Raw genomic sequence first — 24,200 nt, 5'->3', positions numbered from 1 at the left:
CTCCTCATCGCTACTCCCCTCTCAACCGTATTAACATCATCTTACTTCCAGAGCTCAAATAGCCATTGTCCTGCTTAAGACTTAAAATGTTCCCCTTTTCATTTAGAATGTTTGTTTGGGCTATTTGCACAGATAGTCTCTTCTTATCCTTCAGATTTCAGCTAAGACACCATATGACCAGAGAGGTCTCTTCCCCAGTTTCACTCTAAACTTCTTCTATATTTTTATACACAGCATTGCCTGAAATCTATATTTATCTTATATAACTCTTCAAGTCTATGACACTACAGTATACCTCCATTGAGATTGAAGAACTTGCCTGTCCTTTTTAACAAATGTATGTCTAGTATCTATCAATTCCTGGGCCTATCATAGGTGTTCATAAAATTATTATTGAGTGATAAAATACATATACATGTATGTGAGGGTTATGGTACTTATTGGGGAAAGCCAGGATACAAATGATATCATGACTATATTAAAAGAGTGACTTAGGTATAGGACATAGAAAAATTCAATTTCTCTTAACTACAGTTAAAGTTCATGAAATAGAGTAATAAGACACTAAGCAGGAATTGGAGGTCAGGACAGCTGGTTGAGTATTACATGCAAAGGAAAGTAGTTTGCATGAAATTTGTACATTGATAGGGAGATTTCAGCCCTGTCACTACAGTGTAACTACCTCTTGTGAGTGGGGCAGAAGGTAGCTAGGACTGGAGAATGAGCAGAAAACTTTCTACTATGTCAGAATCTGGGAGGTGAGAGTATACACAGGGCTTTGCATAAACTAGTATGACCTGCTGGTGGAAGGATGGGCCCTGTACTAGTAGGACCTATGGAATCCTACTGCCTATGAAGGAAGAACAAGGACTAATATACTAAATGGCTGAAATTTTTTCTACCCCGGGATTAGAAGAACACCAATTAGAGTCTGTAAAGAAGAGAGGTTTTTTTTGGTGTTTTAGCATAAAACTGAAAGCCTGAAAGTCATCAAAGTACTATAACAGCTTACTCTTAACTTCATTGGCAGAGAAAGCCCGAGACAAGGCTGTATGTTCCTACAGCGAGGAACATACAGAAACTTTTAAATCCCTTCCATAAAATATAAGAGCCAAGGACACCTGAAAGGCGGGCCAGGCCTTCTCTCTGCCTAACCACACTCTGTGGCTGTTACAACTTGGCTGCATGTTTCCAAACAGAAGAGGCAGGTCACCTAGAACACTCAAGGGTGTTCAGCATCTAGATAGAGAAAGAATATCAGAAAGACCTTTAATTATTCTGTAGTAACATTTAGTGTCAGGAAATAGGTACACAGGTGGCGATTTTAAAGCAACAATAGAAAACTAAGATAACGTAAGGAGATTCAAATGTAGCACTGAAAGAGACCTTGAATTAAAATTAATGACTTATTTTTAAATTTTGAATTTCAATAAATAAATTCAGGCATGCTTACTCTTCAACTTATCTCTTAAATGATTAGGTTTCGCCATTGACAGAGGCAGATTTAACGGCAGGCACCCTGGGAGTGCGCCCTGGGCCCCAACTTCTGAAGGGCCCTGCAAAACCCCAACTTTGCACTTTTTTCGAACGACACCAAGTTTGGTTTCATATGTGAAATTTTAATTACATACAAGTTTACAATTGGCGGTAAAGCCTGATAGTATGTTTATATTCGCTTATTTTCATTATTTCATTACTATATTGCATACTATACAGATACTACACTGCATAGGCCCCGCGCGGCTGTGCCACCACTCATCAGAGCAATAGAATCATATTTGCTACTTTGTACTTACAAAGGTTCTCCTGCACTGCAGACTTACGATATATGCAAATACGCAGGGATGTAAATTAGTTCGTGGATATGTACTTCTTTCACTTGCGGTTTTAAAAATAGTTTTCTGTGCATATAAATAAATATTCAGGTAAATTGAAATTATATTAAAATAAAATTAATTCCTATTGTTAAAATTATATTAAGATAAAATTGTTACATCAGCGCCTGGATTTTCATAGTTTATGAATAATTTTTGAATTTTAATTAATCATTTATTGCACTATAACAAAAAATCTCGTCTCTAGTATTCTAAGCATTCAGATTATTACATTTTATATTTTTCTTTTCATTGGTAGCTAGAAAAATGAAACACCAAAACTTTGTGATTATTATTATGCTATTATTAATTATACATATATTCAAATTTTATTGGAAATAAAACATTAGTAGTACATAATATTTTTTATTTATTTAAAAATATGGTTAACATGTAATTTTATCTTTTCTGTCTCTTTTTTTAAGGGGCCCAATATTTTCTTCTGCGCCTGGGGCCTCCTCAACTGACCTTAATTCGCCTCTGGTCATTGAAACCTTTTTTTCTTTTATTATTAATGACTTATGGCTGCTACATTTCCTGAACATTCCATATTTAAAAATATGTCTGTTGCCTTTTTTTATTTAAAAAGAGCTTCTTGGCTGGTTGTGATGCCCTTGCATTGCACTGGTCTACTTCGTGCAGCTGTTTTCCAGCGCTGCATGTTTTTATGGAGAAATATGAGTCCTGCTTGATTTTTCCATCTATGTGTTGCCATCAGTATTTAGCTATAAAAGGGCAACAAAAAGTACTAGACACTGACCTTGATAAAATGGAGAACATAGCCTGCTTGCTACCCAGGAAGCTGTAGGTTCACACCTCAGAGGATTACAGCATTTCTCCATCAAGGGAATCAACCCTCCCTATCTCCTCTCCACTAGTACCAAATGGCCAGGTTGGAGTCTGGAAGGGAGGAACATGAGCAATAGAAAAGTTAAAGTGGCACAGGAGGAAGTGCTGGCCATAGAGGCCTGTCAGTCTAGCCTGGGGAAAGAAAGGATTGGTTGGGAGGTAAACCCACCCAAAGACCATGAAAATTTGGGAAGTTGTTTGGTCATTTTGAGAAGACACCTGGTCCATCCCAAACTCAAGCTAATACAATCCCAGGGGAAAAAAAGAAGTGCTCTCTCCATCTCTCTCTTTCTTCTCTCTCTCTTTCTCTCTTTCTCATTTGTTCATGCACTCTCTCTTATCCTGGAGCACATGAACATGTAGCCCTAGCAGCCACGTGGCCCATGGCTGTGCAGCCTCCATATATAGGCTCCAGGAGGGACCCTGAAAGGGACTGCAGCTGGAAACACATGCTAAGCTGGCTGGATGCTGGACTGGACTTTTCTTTAATATAAAGCAGAAATTCTGGGTGTGGGCTTTTTTTTTTTGTCTTGGCTTTGCTGAGAACACAAAAGTTTTCCATGGTGGGATCAATGGAGATGGGGCATTGGAAACCCAAGGGGCAGCTTCTATCTATACATGAATAAACCATGTCACACCACAATCTTCTGTGTATGGGTCTGTGGAATGCTTTCTCTATTATCCCGTGGAAGAATCTAATTCCCACCTACAATGTATGTAGGTGATTTTTTTTCTCTATCCGAATGCTTGAATAATTCTTTCTTAACCACTGAAATTCTATGGCTAAACTGGGACGGAGCAGTTTGTCTCAAGTTTTTCTTATCTGCAAATTAATTTTTTTTCTTTATTCTAGGTTCATATAAATAACATCAAACACATCTTCTGGCTCATTTTTTACGTTTTCTATTTTGTTAATCTTGATCTATCTTTCATCAATATTATCTTCTTTTTAGTTTCTTTAAGTTTTGGTCTAGCCCATTCTGCATTTATGTTGATAATCTCAAGACTTTTATCTGTGTCAACTGACTTTTGAACCACATATATCCATCATTCTGGTTTTATTACTAATTTTGCTATAGAGTCATTTGCTTCTCAATTTGTTTTCTGAATATTAAATACCACTTTCTAGCCTATTCTGGATATTAAGATTTGAACTCTGAGATCTTATTTAATTCATGTTCTTGATATGTATTTTATAGTATAAATGTCCTAGTCCATTTGTTCTGCTATAATAAAAATTCCGTAGTCTGAGTGGCTTATAAATAATAGAAATTTACTTCTCACATTTATTCCCAACATTACCCATAAAATATTTATGAACTAAGGTCATTATTTTCCATCAATACTTTGATAGAGTAAAAATCCAAATGCTTGTATTAGAATTTTGTTTTTGTTTTTACAAATTCGTTATATTAATTAATTTGATAACACAGAAACACATTTCCAATGATACTAACAGGTCCTATCCTGGGTGAAACGATTTATATCTTATTTCTTTGTATGTTATTTATTTCTTTATGAAATTTTACTTTGCCTATTTTCTCTCTTCTCATAGGTTTTACTTTACCATTTTACTTAATGAAGTAATTCTAGGAAATTATTCAAAATCACAGGGAAGAGAAAAGATATAGAACAAAGGGAATTTATTCTTTGGCTCTGTTGCAGCATGATTTGGCCTGAAAAAGTGGCTTCAGTGCCTTCCTACTGATAAACCACCATCTGATGAAAGGATCATGTGAGGGCCTTGTGTGAGTCTATTCATCTTTCAGTGAGCCTTTGATTTACTGAGGAAAGAAATATGACACCAAGCCAGTTTGAGAATTCAGATTTCCTAATATTAGCTCAGTGATCTTTCTTCTATACCACAATTTCTAAATATATATATTTTACCACTATAGATAATCTTTAAAAATCAGTGGTAACTTTGAAAATGTTTTTTTCATAGTACTTAATAAAAAATGACCTTAAATAAATAAACATCTCTTATCAGTGTATTATTAAAAATTTTATTCTAGAGCACTTTAATTCAATTCTTTTTCTTAGATTTTATTTCATTTTATTTTTATTGTGTTTTTCCCATTACCATTTTTCTCCCTTATATCCTCCTCCCCACCCCCTGCAATCACCACACTGTTGTTCATTTCCACGAGTCCTTTTTCTTTTTTGCTCAATCCCTCCACCACCCAACTCTCCCCCCACTATCCAGAGTTGGAAGCCGGATCTCTATGAATCTGTCTCTATTTTGCTTGCTAGTTAATTTGTTCATTAGAATCCACATATGACTGAAATCATATGATATCTGTCTTTCTTTGAATGGCTATTTCAACTTAGCATAATGTTCTCCAGGTCCATCCATGCTGTCACAAAGGGTAAAATTTTCTTTGTTTTTTTGCTAAGTAGTATCCCACTGTGTAAATGTACCATAGTTATTTTATCTACTCATCTACTAATGAACACTTGGGCTGCCTCGAAATTTTGGCTATTGTAATAATGCTGTAATGAACATAGGGGTGCTTATATTCTTTTGAATTAGTGTTTTGAATTTCTTTGGGTAAATTCCCAGAAGTGGAATCACTGTGTCATAAGGCAGCTCCATTTTTAATTTTTTGAGATAACTCCATACAGCTACCCACTAATTCAATTCTTAATAATTTTTATAAAATACCATCTCTTAATTTAATGAATAAAAAATCAGTTAACTTACCTTAAGTAAATTTTGTAAGTAAAATGGGATCGTTGGCCAATTAATTTGAAAATAACCTCATATTTCATATTTTGTTTGAAACTTTAAAAATAAAGTTTAAGTATAGCTTATAGAATCAATACAGAAAAAATGCTTACATGAAAAATGTTAGTTTTTCTTTTTCTTTGACAAAATAATTAAACTATTTTCATAATCTCTAGTTATTTTTTTCTAATTGAGGAGAAAAGGCAGTTATGTCTGCCATTTCATTAGAAAGCTTTTCCCTATCAATATGACACTGTCAATATGGGTAGGCTTTATTATTCCTTATAAGTGAAAAGCCAAATTGGAATAATTGTCATAATTTTTAAAATAGTGGGTTTATTTTACAATATAAAAGAGGCATCTTTATGTATGATACAATATTGCTAATTATAAGGAACTAGTGAAGATCATTGTGAAGTGATTTGGTTCTGTCACAGAGATAGTGTTACAGAATGGGGGTGTCCAAAAATCCCCAGAGCTTGCGACTGGGAGATGGGTAAAAGGAAGCAGCTTTCAGGATGCCTTCATATGCCTGATGCTAGTGGCTAGTGTCTTTGTTATTCAAAGAGTTCGATGCTTCCAAGGTCTCAAGGAGATGGGAGGGGTCTTGGACCATGGGATGGTACTGAAAGAGCTTACAGAGCCTGCGTGAGGTTTTGTGAATGGTCAGAACTGGGTACCATGCCCACTGCATCACTGGACGAAGTCAGGGATTTAAAAATAAGCGGCAAACATTTTAATGGGGGACACACTATACTGCCTTGAAAAGAAGGGTACACCATGCGGTTTTAAGAAGGGAACACCATGCAGCTTTAAGAACACCTTGCGGCTTGGAGAAGGGGGAATACCTTTGTGGTTTTGGAAAAGAAAGGCTGGGAATCCACGCGGTTCTGGATTAAAAGCTGGCAGGCACCACAACACAGAAAGGCCTCCCCAATCAGAATCGAATGATTGGCAGCTACTCAAAGCTGAACTGTGTCTAGGAAGTAGGGAAACGGTATCTCTAACTTTTCTAAAACTAGCCTGGTTTGGTAGGGGGGAGGCAGAAATGTGTTTGTGGGTGTTTTAAGAAACATAAGACTTAACAGCAGAAATCTGCAAATAATCTAAATCAATATAACTATTAAATAAACAATTCTTTTTCTTTTCACTAAACTCTGGTATTGAGAGTTATAAATCTGACCGTGGGCAATTGGGCTCCTAACAAAACAGCCGGTGGGTTCTGTTTCAATTGGAGAGCCCAGGGGATCTGTTACAATAGTAATGTACCTTACGTTTCTCAGCCTCCTTGCAAGGCATATAACTAATTTTTTTGCCAATGGCAGTTTGTGAGGAGAAAAGGCCATATATTATTCTGAAACAGGGCTGCAAAAAGCACATGTGTGATTCTCCAGTCTTTTCTTTTCTTCTTTTTCTATGGTGAGTAAGAATGCCATATCTCCTGATGTTATAGCTAGAAGGTGGTGACACCTCCATCACCTACATCATTCTAGTTCTTGAGTGATTGTATTTAACTGACTACTTCTATTCCTCCTGTAATATTCTGATTTATAATAAGAAATATATATTTGGCCTTGGCCCATGACTCTGGCATAGAGATCCTAAATCATTACAATTCCTGTGATGAGAGCAATAACATTGTATTTATGTTATGGTTACGTGGTAATTTTGGACTAAGGATGAGGATTCTCATTGCCAGAAGAACCAGTCAAATGATTAGAGGTTTAGAAATTTCGGTCCCATGGCCTCCACCTCTAGAAAGGGCAAGGAACTGGAAACTGAACCAGGTGCCAATGGCTAATGATTTAATTCATCATGGCTATATAATAAAGCCTCCATAGAAATTTAAAAGAATGGGGTTAAGAGAACTTCTGGGTTGGTGAACATGTGGAGATTTGGGAGAGTTGACTGCTCAGAGATCATGGAAAAACCACACTCTTTCTGTAACAGGGTGCAGAGTGGGAGTCCTTCGATAATAGCAGAGCATGTTCCTCACAAACCTTAACTGAGGGAAGGGGAAGGAGATGATACGACATTTAAGATACTTTGAATAATAAATGGTAAGTTAACAGCTGTGCTGGTGCCTCAGGTAAAATGTATATGTGATTTTAAGAGTGTGTAGTGACTTGTGATCTAGCCAGGGGAAGCAGATGCCCCTGTCATGGGGAGCTCTTGCCCTGCCTAAAGACAGCAGCTAAAAGAAGGTTAAAGATATGGGAGAACTGGCAGAAGTCACACATCTTAGGAGAGGCCAGATATGAGATCACATAGAAAGTTCCGGGCTGATCATTAAAATAAGGGTGGGTTGAGAAGGAAGGAGGGCATGCAGAGGAAAGGGCTGAAAGAGAAGGAGTCCAGTCTTCCATGAGGTCTGGTTTACATATGCAGGCTGAAAGGGTGTGAGAAGGAGCCACATGGTCTGAAAGGGTGTAGATGTGAGTCAGCTATGAAGGCTGGACTAAGAAGAAGACTGCGGCAGAGCTGGTGAAGCTGTGAGGGGACCTGCCCAACCAAGCACAGAATCATGGGAGATTCTTGGAGCTGAACTGTGACCAGGAATGCTGAACTGCTGACTTCTGCTTCTCAGAAGGATGTATGGAGAAGCCACTCTCTTGGGATGTGTGACCCCTTTTACTTCACCATGATCCGGTTTAACATGGCACATGTTTTCCTGAACTACTACATGGAGGCTGAGGACAGCATACCCCAGATCCTGAAGGAGACAGCTGCTGCAAGAGGGCAGCAACTCCGAAACCTATAAGTGTGCTTTCCAGAGGGAATGGAGACCTGTTTGTGCAGCTGGCTTAAGAACAGATAAGGATATGGGGAACTTCTGGCCATGGTTTTGGCTTATAGCCTGGTGGGGAGCAAGGAAGTGCTGGGTCTTGTGGGAGAACAGGGCTCTGAGCAAGAGTGCTCTCAGCCCCCCTAGGTTGGAATCCTATAAATAAAAACCTGTTTCCTTCAACACTAATTCTGTCATGTGTCAAGGTGCCATTTGACTGAGCCCTGGTTTGCTCGGTTACACTTCCCACATATCTTGCTCTATGTATTTCTTCACTGGTTTTTGATTTGTATCCATTAATATCCTTTGTAATAAATAACTAATCTAATGAATAGACTGGTTTCCAGAGCTCTGTGAGCCACTTTAGCAAATCAGTCAAATCTAAGGAAGTGGTCATGGGGACCTCTGCTGTAGAGTTGGTTGGTCAGAAGCATAAGAGACAACCTGGACCAGCAATTGGTGTCTGAACTGTGTGTGTGTGTGTGTGTGTGTGTGTGTGTGTGTGTGTGTGTGTGTGTGGTGGATGGCAGTCATATAGGACTGAACCTTTAACCTGTGGAATCTGATGCTACCTCTAGGTAGTAATGTCAGAATGAGTTGAGTCATACAACATCCAGCTGATGTCCAAGAATTGTGTGGTGGAGTGGGAAAACCCCCACAATGGAATTGATGGAGCCAGAATCTCTACTCCTCACCAAACGCCACCATCCCATGTTGGAAATGTTCTGTGAATGAACGTAAAAGAACAACTGTATTTCTGAAAAATTGGGAATTATGTAACCTATGTAATCTAAATAAATATAAATGCTGTATATTTAAATAAAGGTCTGACATGGATTAAAAATAAATCATTATGTTATTACTAAAGACAAATATAATTTACAACACAATGACCAAAATATATTATAGTGATTTTTGGCACACAGTTGAGAGATTAAGGTGCTGACTTATTGAGATTAAATATGCCCATTTGATCTTCATTTTCCCCATCCATACTCAGTGTACTCAAAACTTGACATTCCAACTTTGAAATTGAAATATGATATTTACCACATTCAATGATAAATCTTGAAACATTACAATGTGTTCTATAAAATGTTCAGAACACAATTCCAAAAGCCAAGTCCCAAAGACATCTTTTAAATCAGTAGTGTTAATGAAATATTTGTATAGCTTTTTAATAGTATGAAGGGAAAAATACAAGTTCAAGAAATAAATTCAAGTTGGTTTCATATCTTTTCATATCTAATGTTGATGCTTGAATTTCAGAAAAATTAGTTAATTTTTGTGCATTATCAAAAATATATATAATGTTTTTTATAATCTATAAAGACAACATTTGCTAGGAATCACTTCAAACTAACTTTAAAAAAAGAAATTTAGTAGAATTACATAAGAGTGCCAAGCTGCTTGCAAAGCATGAGTATATTTGAGCCTGAGGAGCAACTATACTAAAATATAATTTGGATGCTGACAAAACTTTCTGTCTCCCACTTCTGCTTTTCTTTGAGTGCCCATTTTCTTCTTTTATCTTACTATAGATATACTTTTTCTATGTAGGAAAATAACATAGGTAACAAAAGTTATGGATTTTGCATCTACCAGTCTTAAATGACTATAGAGAGACTGAGCCACCTTTAAATGACTATAGCGGTACCAAGACAACTTTATTGGCCCCACATCCAAAAATAGCAGGAAAGGAGCTCATTTTTTCAATTCAAGACAGGAATCTGTACTCTTTTCTATCAACAATAGATTTTTGAATTGACTTTGTCCATATGTTTTGAGGTTCTTGGTTGCCCACTAATGTTTAAAAAAATGAAAGGAAAGGTAATGATTTTAAAGATCTTGATTAAGTTTTCTCTTTTGTGCAAGTAAACATGTTTCTGGTGGACTCTCTCGTAAATGAGAGGTTTGCCTGGGAATTCTGGCTGGCTGGCAGGCTTTACTCTGTGGTATGAAGTGGAAGAGCAGCACAGTTGAATGAGGATCTCATATAAAAGCAGAATTATCAAGGTTCTCTTGAGGCACTAATATCCATATTTGGATCTTCCCAGGCAGATGGCACCATTTTTCAATTTAGAAGACCACATTTGTTTGTCAATAGAAGCTACATGAGCAGGAGTGGACAAAAAAAGTGAGTGATGCAACTTTTTAATAAATAGAACTTCATTTAAGCCCTATGGTCCAACCCCAATTCTTACACATTTTTCTTTCATTAATTCTCTCTCTCTCTCTCTCTCTCTCTCTCTCTCTCTCTCTCATTGCAAAGATGGAATCCTGGGCCTCCCTAAGATTCTTCTCGAAATAATAACTTCTATTTTCCTTGAAAACCTCAAATGGTCTGGGTGGAAGTTTCCTCTTTTCTGTTTTGTCCTTCAATGCAATTCCATATATTTTTCATTTTTCAGACGTGTGTTAATATCTTAACTCATATCTCCTAACCAGGTATTTAATCCTGGGTTCATATTCAAAATACTTAAAGTCCACATGGCATAAGGAATATGAGACAAGGAACTGTTACCAGTATTAAACAACAGTGACAAATAACTGAATCATAGCCTTAGCTTACTCCTTTTGGTGCTAAGTTGTCACTATTGTGACAGGGTCTTAGGTCAAAGTAAGTATGGTAAAGAATACTTTACATATTATTTTCCATTCACTTGCTTCATAATGGCTTGTGTGAGGCAGAACAAAACAAAACAAAACCCCCACAAAGTTAGAGTCAGGATTATACAACTAAGTTTCTGACCTTTGATACTTATTTGCACATTAGTCCTTTTTAAACTTTAAAATTTGATATGAAAACAAAATGTTAGATTAATATGGCTTTAATAGAATTACAATTTAGATATGCCTAAAACTAAGGAAGGATAATTACATCATAAACTATAAGTTGTAAAGCTCATTTTTTTCCAGTAACTGTGCATTCTAAAGGGAAATAAGTACATGCTTCAGATTTATTCATGTTTAAATCATTAAATTAGTCTCATTTAGAAAAATTTAAATACTACACACATATTTATTTCCTCTCTTTCATTTTGTTGCTAATAAGAACTAGCAAATATGTCCTAACATACACATCTGGGTTAAGAAAATAATGAAAATATCGTCCTTCTATCTCCATATTGTATTTTATTAAAATCAGTATGCTATTGATTTTTCTTCTTTCAATTTATATTCTTAATTAATATAACGTTATATTCTTTTTTCAAGAAACATTTTTCTTTCTTTTTAAAAAATAACTTATTTGTTTGTTTGTTTATTTATTTTTAGAGAGAGGGGAAAGGAGAAAGAGAGGGAGAGAAACATCACTGTATGGTTGCCTCTCACTCGCACCCCCAACTGGGGACCTGACGTGCAACCTAGTCATGTGCCCTGACTGGGAATTGAACCAGCAACACTTTGTTCGCAGGCCGACGCTCAATCCACTGAGACACAGCAGCCAGGGTATAATGTTATATTCTTAAGGTGACAGATAATGCAGGTCACAAATTATATAAATTATTTTGATACATTTGGTTTTAGAATTAATTGATAGTGTGTTGACTTGTCCATAGAAGACCATAAAATGGCTATAGCCACTGAATTAAAAAAAAGATAGTGAATCATTTGACTTTTGAAAACTGTATTCAATTAATGTTGAACATTCCTTGGTACTCCACATGATACTGAGGTGGCAAAGAAATCAGTGCATTGACTATTTCCCCCAAACTTCGTTTTATTAAACTTCCTTTGGCTTTTATACACTTAATCTATCCTTTTACACCCATTGTTTTATTTATTCTAATGTTATTTTTGAGAAATGTGCTTACCTCATTATGCAGTGTCTTTTAAATGAAGGTGTAGGGGGTTCATTTTTAATCTTTATACTGTAGATATTTGGGTTTTCTGAAAAATATTTCTTCTTAAACTTTATGGCAACAGAGTAATTGAATTGATTAGGTTGACTTTTTGAAATGGCTATCAACAAACTCTGAGCTAATTTTGTTGGTTTTTTCCCAGTAAGTATTTTATATATTAATCTTATTCCTGGCTTCATATTAGTTATTTTTAACATGTTTTCCCTTTGCTCACATTTTCTCATTTTTACTTGGAGTACAGTATTTGACAGGTTTAATATTTTCAAGTTGCATAAAATCCATCTGGCTAAACTAAATTCCATTTCTACTAATGGTTACTAGAGTAATAATTTCTCTTGCTACTTATCATTATAAAAATAAACTTGTTGGGAACTACTATATTAGCAGCTGTAGCTAGCATCTTTCCTTGCTACTTGTAGAGGGAAATGACAAAGAGAGGTGGAGCAGAGGACAATGATCCTCTATTAATTAGCTGAAAGCTAGAGAAGGACTTAGAACTTCTATAGATTAAAAATAAAATGACAAAGTAATAGTAGAGAGCCCTGGCTTATACAAGAACTATATTTGTATATTAAATAATTAAATGCAAATACTTTGACAGTGTACTTTGCAAGTATCTTATAGTGCCTGAGATCAAATTTTATTGGTGGCGGATGCATATAACACATTGCAAGCTGAGAAATTAAAAAACAAGAGAGCTGTTGATTTGTGAAACGTTTTCTTTAAAAAAGTTATCATACATTGTAGGTTTTTAGTATTCATTGTTTCTTTTCTTTAAAAATTGTATATTTTTCCATTACTATTTATCCCCCTTATACCCTCTCCCACCTCCACCCAACCCTGTCTCCTCTGTAATCACAACACTGTTGACAATGTTCAGGAGTTCTTTTTTTTCTTTGCTCAATCCTTCCACCACATAATACACCACATCCCAGAAATATAAGCCTGTTCTCTGTTGATGAGTCTGTATTTTGCTTGCTAGTTCAGTTTGTTCATTAGATTCCACATATGAGTGAAATCATATGGTATTTATTTTTCTCTGACTGGTTTATTTCACTTAACATAATGTTTTACAGGTCCATCTATGCTGTCACAAAGGGTAAAATTTTCTTTGTTTTTATTACTGAGTAGTATTTCATTGTGTAAATGTCCCATAGTTGTTTTATCCACTTATCTTGGCAATTGTAAATATGCTTCAGTGAACATAAGGGTGCTTATATTTTTTCAAATTAGTGTTTCAAGTTTCTTTGGGTAAACTCCCAGAAGTGGGATGGCTGGGCCATAAGGTAGTTCCATTTTTAATTTTTAGAGGTATCTCCATACTGCTTTCCAGAGTGACTACACCAGTCTGCATTCCCACCAACAGTGCATGAGGGTTCTCTTTTATCCACATCCTTGCCAGCACTTGTTGTTTGTTAATTTATTGATGATAACCATGCCAACAGTTGTGAGATGATATCGTCGGCAGCCGTCCGTCTCGAGAGATGATGGTGTAGCTTCTTAAGAGTCTATCTGCACCACCGAGAATGGTTGTGCATTCCGACTTGGGAGTGACACGGTATCTGTCTCCTCCCGTGTTGAATCGACATCTTGCGATGACGCTGGAGTGTCCTCTCCAGTGAAGCTGAAGCTACAGAGCCTGGGCAGGGTGATATGGAGGGTCTGCTGTTGCCCGTGCAGCAGACCTCCCCTCTCTTCACAGCTGAAGGGTCCAAGGGAAAGACGGAGTCAATACAGCTTGGCTTCAGGTGCGCCGCAGGAGTTGCCGGTGTTGACTACAACGTCAAACCGCCTTAGGGACTCCGGCTCCAGATTTTCTGTCGGGGTTTACTCCCTTAGCCTTTCCCCTGAAGAGGTATGCCGCAAGGCAGCGGAGGTTTTTTGGAGTCAGAGTTTTCCTTCTCTGATGTACCCTGACTGGAAGATCGAACCAGCAACACTTAGCTCGCAGGCCGACGCTCAATCCACTGAGCCAAACCAGCCAGGGTTAGTTGTAATAATAGTATTATGATATTATAAGAGAATGACATTAAGAGCTATAAAATAAAGTACAGAGGATATAAGTTTTATGTACCAGATATTTTCAAATGCTCCAGGGAAAACCACATACATTGTATTTGTCAGATACATATGGTAAAACATCTATAAGTGTACTATTCTTTCATATTTATGTTTGAAACATTTGTGTTAAAGTAAAATAGTGATCGAATAGTGAGGAGAACACTAATGAAAATTTGGAGGTTACAAAGTTTTTTCTTTGTATCCACTTTTTCCTTGTCCCCCAAGTATAAGCCAGGTACTGGAGATATGGAGAGGACACAGGCAAGATCCTCATTGTCTAGTGGAGGAGAAACACAAGTATTTCAACTCCACGGAGTGAGTGTGATGACAGAGGCATGTGTTCATTCAGCAAATATTTAGAAAGCACACATTAGGTGCCAGGTGCTGAGGCTACAATGAGAACATGGCAAGCAAGCATGGCCCCTGCATTCACGGAGCTCAAATTCTAGTCAGGGAGACAGAATCTAGAATTAATAATTGTGGGTAAGAGCTAGGCATAAAACGGACAGAGGGGTTCAGCAACACAAAGGAGGGGAAACACATCCAGGGATGGAGATGGCTGGGAAAGAGGCAGTGAAGTTTTCAGGCTGACTAGAAATCAACCAACCAGGAGGACCCAGGGGTGTGACTACAAAGTCCCAGTAGACAAAAACTGCACCCTGCGTTCAGGGACCTGGAGGGGTGGGTTCTGTGGGAGCATGAACTGTTGGATAGGCAGGGAAGAAAGCAATGGGCTGAGGGAAGATATGGGCAGATGTGAATTTAGGAACCTGGGCTGGCTCTCAGAGTGGCAGCTGCGCCTGTGCCAGGCTGGGCCCAAACCAGGGACAGTGTAGCACTTGTTCTTGGCTACATCTCCTCGTGCGCTGGATGTCTGCCTGCTGGGCTCTCTTGGCTCCACTACCCTGAGGAGCCCCAGTGAGGAGCATGAAATGAGATGATATATTTCTCTGATAATTAGTGACTTTGAGCATCTTTTCATATATCTATTGGTCATCTGTATGTCCTGTTTGGAGAAGTGTTTATTCAGGTTCTTTTTCGATTTTTCAGTTGGGTTGTTTGTTTCTTTGGTGTTGACTTTAGTAAGTTCTTTATAAATTTTGGATATTAATGCCTTATTGGATGTATCAGCAAATATGTTCTCCCATTTGGTGGGTTGTCCTTTTTGTTTTGTTGATGGTTACCTTTGCTCTGCAAAATCTTTTTAGTTTCATGTAATCCCATTTGTTTATTTTTCTTTTGTTTCCCTTTCCTGAGGAAATATATCAGAAAAAATATTGCTACAGCAATGTCTGAGATTTTACTGTCTCTGTTTTCTTCTAGGATTTTTATAGTTTCAGGTCTAACATTTAAGTCTTTAATCCATTTTGAGTTTATTCTTGTATATGGCAAAGGAGATTGTCTAGTTTCATTTTCCTACATGATCTGTCCAGTTTTCTCAAAACCATTTATTGAGTAAACTATCTTTAGCCCATTGTATGTGCTTCCTTCCTCTGTTGAATATTAACTGAGTGTAGAGCTGTGAGTTTATTTTTGGGCTCTCTATTCTGTCCACATAAATAACAAAGAATAAAAACCACATGATCATATCAATAGATGGCAGAAAAAGCATTTGATAAGATCCAGCATTCACTTATGATAAAAACTCTTAGCAAAGTTTGAATAGAGGGAATATATCTGAACATAATCAAGTCTACATATGACAAACCCACTGCCAGCATCATACTTTATGGGAAAAAACTACAAGTGTTCCCCTTAAGATTGGAAACAAGACAGGGATGTCCACTTCCACCTCTCATACTCAATGTAGTATTGGAAGTCTTATCCACAGCAATCAGACAGGAAAAAGAAATAAAAAGCATACAAATTAGAAAGGAAAGTAAAACTGTCATTATTTGTAGATGACATGATACTTACTGTATGAGAACCTTAAAGATCCCACCAAGAAAAAACTTGACCTGATAAATGAATCCACTAAAGTAGCAGAATACAAAGTTAATATCCAGAATTCAGTTGTATTTTTATTTGCCAATCATTAACTATCAAAAAGAGAAATTAAGAAAACAATATCATTCACAACTGATTCAAAAAGAATAAAATACCTAGGACTAAATCTAATCAAGAATATTAAAGACCTATACTTAGAAAATTATAAGACACTGAAGAAAGAAATCAAGGAAGATACAAATAAGTGGAAGCACATATTGTCATTAAACATCATTAAAATATCCATAATACTCAATGAAATCTGTAGATTCAATGTACTTCCTATCAAAATACCAAGAACTTATTTCACAGAAGTAGAACAAACATTTCAAAATTGTACATGGACCCAAAAAGGCCTCAAATAGCAAGAGCAATCTTGAGAAAGGAAAGCAAAGTTGGAGGAATTACACTACCTAATACCAAACTATACTTTAAGACTGTAGTAATCCAAACAGCATGGTACTAGCATAAAAATTGACCCACAGATCAGTGGATCAGGATAGAGAGTCTAGTTGTTTCAATTTATTTATTATCTGTATTGAGTTTTAAACATTTTATTTGTATCTTCCTCAGATTTTACAACCTTTCATTAAATAAGAAGTATACAAAAAGATCTTAACATCTGGGAATACATAATAACCTATTTTGGATTATTTTAGCTAACGTTATTAAGAAAATTAATAGTATGTTTATAAAAATGTAGAGTCATTGTTACTTTTTAAAAATATATTTTATTGATTATGTTGTTACAGTAAATCCAAATTTTTTCCCCTTTGCTCCCCTCTTCCCAGTACCCACCTTCCCTCCAGAAATCCCATGCCCCTTAGTTCATGACCATGGGCCATGCATATAAGTTCTTTGGCTTCACCCTTTCTTATATTATTCTTAACTTCCCCCTGTCTATTTTGTACCAATCAATTATGTTTCTTAATTCCTGCATCATATCCCCATTCCTCCCCCTCCCTACTCCCAGATGATAACCCTCCAAATGATCCCCATACCTGTGATTCTGTTCTGATTCTGGTTTGCTTAGTTGGAGTTTGTTTTTATTTTTTAGATTCAGTTGTTGATAGTTGTGAGTTTGTTGTCATTTTAATGTTCATAGTTTTGATCTTCTTTTTCTTAAGTAAGTCCCTTTGACGTTTCATATAATAATGACTTGGTGATGATGAGTTCCTTTAGCTTTACCTTGTCTGGGAAGCACTTTATCTGCCCTTCCATTCCAAATGATAGCCTTGCTGGATAGAGTAGTCCTGGTTGCAGGTTGCCTTTCATCACATTGAATACTGCTTGCCAGCCCCTTCCTGTCTGCAAAGTGTTCTCTGAGAAATCAGCTGATAGTCCTATAGGTACCTCCCTGTAAGCAACTCTCTACCTCTCTCTTGATGCCCCCAGGACTCTGTCTTTATCTTTCACCTTTGGCATCTCAATCATGATGCGTTCTGGTGTGGTCCCTTCTGGGTCCAGCTCGACTGGGACCCTGCGTGTTTTCCAGACCTGTATGTCCATCTCCTTTGCAAAATTTGGGAAGTTTTCCTCATTTTTTTCAATTCTTGCTTCCTCATTCTGCACTGGTTGACTGTTTTTTACTTCCTTATGTTCCAAATCATTGACTTGAACCCCAGTTTCCTTCCCTTCATCATTGGTTTTGTGTGGATTTTCCTTCGTTTCACTTAGCATAGCCTTCAATTCTTCTCTTATGTGTCTGCCATACTCACGCTTATCTGTCAAGCCTATGAGCATCTTAATCACCAGTGTTTTGAATTCTGCATCTGTTAGGTTGTCTATCTCCTTATCTGTTAGATTGGCTATCTCCTTGTCTCTTAGTTCTCCCACTGGAACCTTGATCTGTTACCCCTTTTGGGCTATACTTCTCTGTCTCCTCATCCTGACAGGCTCCTGTGTTTGTTTGTCTCTGCATCTCAGGTAGAGCTGTCACTCCTGTTACTTTGCAAGGGGTGGAGCCTTAGGGACTTGTCAGTACAGGGCGACCTGTTTCACTTCATTGTGGTGCTGTATGTGGGGGAGGGGTCCGAGAGGGAGCAATGCCACCAGCCCAGCACTCACCCCTTTTCCAGGCACCTCTCCCACTTCCACACTGGACTGGTGTCCCTCTAGCTGCTGCCCTGGTCATTGTTTCCAGAGTGGGTGGGTCTGAGGATGTTCAATGACTGTGGAGGCCCTTTAAACAAGCAGAGTCTGCTGAGAGACTGGTAGTTTTTTCCTCCGCCCCAACCCCCACTGGTCTGCATAGTCAGAAGCAATGAGGCTTGATTTTCCCCCGTGCTGGGACGATGAGCTGCTAGGTCTGGTGAGGAGCTGGGAACACTCCCCAGGTGTCCCTCCCGACTTTAAAATGTGTGACTGTGTTTTCTGCTGACCTGCTGCTGCCACTGCTGCCACCACACCGCATCCTCTCTGCCCTGGCTCCACCCCTCCTACCTGTCTGTATGAGTATTTCTTCTTTATATCTTTGTTTGCTGGACTTCCATACAGTTTGATTTTCTGGAACTTCTGGTTATATCTAGTTTTGAGGTAGTTGTATTCTTTCTTAGTTGTGGAGGGATATGCAGTGTGTCTGTCTACACCTCCATCTTGGCTGGAAGTCCAAGTCTTTGTTACTTTTCTTTAATAAAATGAATAAATGATAATGATTTTAGTAGAAGTTAAGCTAATGAATAAAGTCAGATTTTAGTTTTTCTCAAGTTTTATTCTAATATTAATAATTCTAGTAAACTCTTTGCCTCTGGCTCCCCCCATACTATTATGCCAGCAAACCAAACACAGATGACATACACAATGCTGTGTGAAAAATACAAAGACATGTAAATATTCCACAAATATTTATTAGGTGCCTCTATGTTCCAGATGCTTTCTAAGCACTATGAATATAATGGCAAATAAAGCAGCAAATAAACCTAAACGTCTGTCCTCATGGAGCTTATATTTAGTGAGGGGAAACAGTTAATAAACATAGTAAATAATAAAATGTGTACAGAGTGTTAGAAGAAAAATGAAAGTGGGGAAAAAGGATACAAGGGGATATGCGGCTTAAACATTTAAACAGATGGGCAGAGAACATATTACAGAAAAGTTAACATTTGAGTTGAGACCTAAAGGAGGCAAAGGGGTGATGCACGTGGACATGCAAAATACAAGCTAATATGAGTGCAAATGTCCTGAATGGGAGTTTGGCCACAGTGTTTGGGAAATGGCAAAGTTCCCTGTGTTGCTAGAGTGAAGTGGGAAAGGTGGAGAGTAGTAGAAGAGGATTGCCAGCTTTTGCATAGCCTTGTAGACCATTATAATGGATTTAGTAGTTGTTTTCCTTTGGGAAGGAACACATTTGGAAAGTTTTGAATACGGGGGCGGGGGAAGACAAAAGTAGGTTTACAGCTGTTCCTATGGAAAATAATATAATAATTAATAACTAATAATACAAGAGTAAAGTCTGTATTTTGCATACTCACACCTGTAAACCTGCTTTTGTGCCAGCCTGTATAAGATTACCATAATATGAAATGGTTTAAAAAGAATCACTGTGGCTTCTCTGTTAAGAAAAGATATAAAGAAGGGAGGGTAAATGGCTAAAGACTAATTAAGATGCTAATGTAAAAATCTACATAAGAACATATAATGGCTTAGACTAGAGAAAACCCTGGCTGGTTTGGCTCAGTGGATTGAGCGTCGGCCTGCGAGCTAAGTGTCGCTGGTTCGATCTTCCAGTCAGGGCACATCAGAGAAGGAAAACTCTGACTCCAAAAAACCTCCGCTGCCTTGCGGCATACCTCTTCAGGGGAAAGGCTAAGGGAGTAAACCTCGACAGAAAATCTGGAGCCGGAGTCCCTAAGGCGGTTTGACGTTGTAGTCAACACCGGCAACTCCTGCGGCGCACCTGAAGCCAAGCTGTATTGACTCCGTCTTTCCCTTGGACCCTTCAGCTGCGAAGAGAGAGAGGGTCTGCTGCATGGGCAACAGCAGACCCTCCATATCACCCTGCCCAGGCTCTGTAGCTTCAACTTCACTGGAGAGGACACTCCAGCGTCATCGCAAGATGTCGATTCAACACAGGAGGAGACAGATAACGTGTCACTCCCGAGTCGGACTGCACAGCCATTCTCGGTGGTGCAGATAGACTCTTAAGAAGCTACACCATCGTCTCTCGAGACGGACGGCTGCCGACGAGACTAGAGAAGTAGTGGTGAGATGTGGTTGGATTTGAGTTTTGAGCCCCCTGGATCCATTGACTGATTGGATATAGAATGAAAGAAAATACTGCCAAAGAGTGGATTTGCTGGGATGATCCACAGCTCACTTTCATTCCCTATTGAATTTGAGATGCTTCATACCTTATCTCCACTCAGATATCTGAGGGAGATGTCAAGCAGATTCAACATTACCCAGTGTTGTTTTTGTGCATGTGTGTTTACATAATTGCATATTTATAAAACTCCATGATTCAGAACACTTGGAAAGTTCTGTTTGCAGCTGACAAGGTATGTTTTCCATCAGCTATGCCTAGCTATTTTTGCTTCCTTTATTGTCTGCTATAGTAAGGGTGCTTGCTTCTACTTGATCACCTAAAGTGCTTAATTCACCACTCATACTGAAGAGACATGCATAAGTGATCTTTCACAGAAAACAAACAAAGTGTATAAGTAAAAACAAATAGTTCCTCTTATCCCCACATGGTTTTCAGGAGGTCAGTAAGAAATCTGAACAGAAGAGACAGAAATATAAAATTAGTATTGGTCAATAAAATAAAATAAAATAAAATAAAATGAATACCAAGGGAGACTAATTCTTTCACTGTCAAAAATAACACAGTAAATAAATGTTTTTGACCATGAAGGACATTTAGTATTAAAGGGGCTGAAAATAAGATAGTTGTATCTGTTGGTATTATTAGAAGACACTTTTTGAGGAGAGTCTTGCTTGCTGAGGCTGTAAAAAGAGCAACAGATAAGGTGTAGTGCTCACAGTTTAGCAACACTTGGAAAGTAATGTCAATAAATGCTCCAGTCTGAAGGAGGGCCAACTGATACAATGTGATAATATTGTACAATTGAAGCAGCATTTCAATATCTAATCTTGGGATTAGAGAAGATCTGAGGTTCACATCACTGAAGTAATGTCCGGGTAGAATTTATAGCTCTTCTCCTTTGATATTAATAACAGCCACAGATTAGTGGGGACAAACTTTGTTACAGTTTACTGCACATGTCTATGATAAAGTGTGGAAACTAGTTCTTTATACCAGGAAAAAAATAACCACCTCACAAAAGTGTTGCAATAGAAACTAAAGCATCTGGTTTCCCCTATCACCATGTTTTGCATAAATGTTTCCAAAGATCTAGTTCTTTGATTATGGCTTTTGGTAAATTCACTTAAGAAAAATTTGGCCCCACACCAGCGTTTCTCCACACAAACACTGCACATGCCAGAGAGAGCCATCCACTCCCCGAGTCTCTCACAGTTAGCATAATGTTGAGGTAATTTGCATGTAGTTCATATTAGGAAGATGGGAAATCCCATGGAAATGTGTTACCACTTCACAAATAGCTGGCCAAGAAGCCAGGAGGGGAGGTGAGGGGAGGAAAACCAAGGGAGGAAGAAGAGGATGAGTGAAAAAGGGGAGTGAGGAGAGGAATGGAGTGTGAGGAAGAACACTAATTGGAAACAGAAGCTTGAATGAGAAAATGCCATTTCAGAAAATAATCTTTTGAATGTTTTTAAAGTCGTGCCTAGAAGCTGTCCAAACTATAGCCAAATAGTATGATTATGTCTGATTCTCAACCCTAGCAATGTCAGGCTTGGTTGGCGTGATGCCTGTAATGTATTTGGTGTGGTTACTTTTTGTTTTGTAGCAGCAGTAAGAATCCTCTATGTTCGACAGAAATTGTTTACAGGTTTTGTTTTCTCACTGCTGAAATTGCATGGAATTTCAAAGTGAACATTGTTGCTTTATAAATGCTTTTTTTTTTTTTTCGAGTCCAACTGATAGCTACAACTACTCCAACTATATGCAACCAATATTTACCTTTCATGACAGCTACTGGAGATTTCATGTTTTATAGTAATTTTACATCAGCATGAGGGAAACTTTGCTAATTTTTTTATTTAAAGTATATCATTGCATTATTTTCATAATTTTAATAATTAATAATAATAAAACCAACACCAGCAAGAGAATAAGGTTATTCTTGGAAAGCATAATTTGATGCCTTCCTTATTTTTAAGACTATTTCCTGTCTTTTTCCTCATCTTATCTCAGGAAATGTTTATTTATAGATTCAAAACATAGGTATTAGAAGAAGGAAAGAGATTTCGGCTAAGGCATATGAGTTGACTTTAATTTTCAAACTAAAATTTCACTAACTTTTTATCTTTTTCTATTGTAGAAAATCTTTTTATTTTCTAAGAATGATTATAGGACTAGTTAGTGAATGTTGGTGACTTCTAAATGTTTTACACTTCAATATCTTATCATTATTAATAATTCTAATAGTTGTTGGCTCGATAGATCCGTAATGAAATGAACAGCTCAATTTACGGGCCTATTTCTAGGAATAGCAATTAAGACTCAGTTCTGTGTTGAGCACAGCTGGAGAATATAAAGTTCATACTCCTGATAGAAGTGAAGCTTGGGATGTATGTTTTGATTTCTATCCTAAGTGACTTAAAGAATTCTCTAAAAATTACACTTGCATTTAGGTGTATGCTCACAATCTGAGTTCATTTGCACTGTCTAACATCTGATGAGGTGCCAAATAGTAATGATGTCAGTTATGTTGTTGTTACTTTTACTCTTGTAGAGAACACATTTTAATAAAAAGCAATGAGACAAATAAAAAAATCCAGGAATAAAGTCTTTCTTTCTTGGTCACTGTCTTCAGTGCAAATCTTATCATCATCCCAGGTGTTCTGTCAGGATTTTGTAATGCATTAGCTTCCACCATTTCACTTTTCTCAAAGACTCTTGGAACTATAATCTTCTTGCCTGTAAATCTGCCGTATTTTCTTTTTCTTTTTCTGGTCAATAAGCATGCAAAAAGCCTTAAAGAGACACATTTATTTCATTTATGAGAAATTAAATCCAGATTTAAAGCTTTTCTCTTGCACACTACTGTTGGCTCTCTTTAGAATGACTGTGCTGGTGCTGGGCCCCAGGAAGCATTATAACATGTGTTGGTAATCTTGCAAACCAAATTTAGAGTCCCTTAGATTCAATATCAGGGTATTTATTAGGAGTAATGCTTGCCTTGAGCTCTTTCTGTGGGCTGATGGTAAACCACAGGCAGTGCTTCTAGGGTGGGTTTTTCTTGTTTATTCCTGATGATGTTTAATGCAAAGCTAGTCTACTTCCTAGGACATACCACTAAGGACAAGTCAATTGGTTCATAGCTAGCAGTCCTGACCATGCTTTTCAATTCAGCTGTAGAATTAGGGTCTATATTTTATTGGTAGCTTTCATTTATACGAATGAAAATAATCTTGAGAAAATAATAAAAAGGTGAAATGGAAAATAGTTTTCTTTTGTTATTTATGACATCTTGCTGCAGTTTGTTTTAAATGGATATAATTTGTTTTGAATTACTCTTTGAAACAATTCCTCCTATTTTGAACCTGGAATCAATCATAATTCAAAAACTGCAAAAACAGAAGACCTTTGTTGTTTAACAATATTGATTTACTATTTCCACTTAATGTGCCTAATGTGTTGACAAATGTTTAACAACTGGCTCTCCAGGAAAAAAAACAAACAAATGTATTTTGTATTATTTTCAAATACACAGGGTATAAATCTTTCCACCATGGTCAATTCTAACCTAATAGCTTGATGTCAACTGGCTTTACTATTACTAAAAATTTAACAATAGGACCTAGCAATGGCTGGCTTTCACACACCACTGGAAAAATAACATGTTACATATAAACCTTCTATGTTTTTAAGTGCAATCTGTGTCTAATTAAATGGCTGAAAATTATGGTAACTTTTAAGGGAACATAGCAATGCTATCTGTAAGGGCAGATTGTTTGGAATGATCAACACT

Source organism: Furipterus horrens, unplaced genomic scaffold (genome assembly GCF_987537825.1).
Source record: "Furipterus horrens unplaced genomic scaffold, mFurHor1.1.pri manual_scaffold_2, whole genome shotgun sequence".
Taxonomy (NCBI): Eukaryota; Metazoa; Chordata; class Mammalia; order Chiroptera; family Furipteridae; genus Furipterus; species Furipterus horrens.
Note: the sequence above shows the minus strand (reverse complement) of the source record.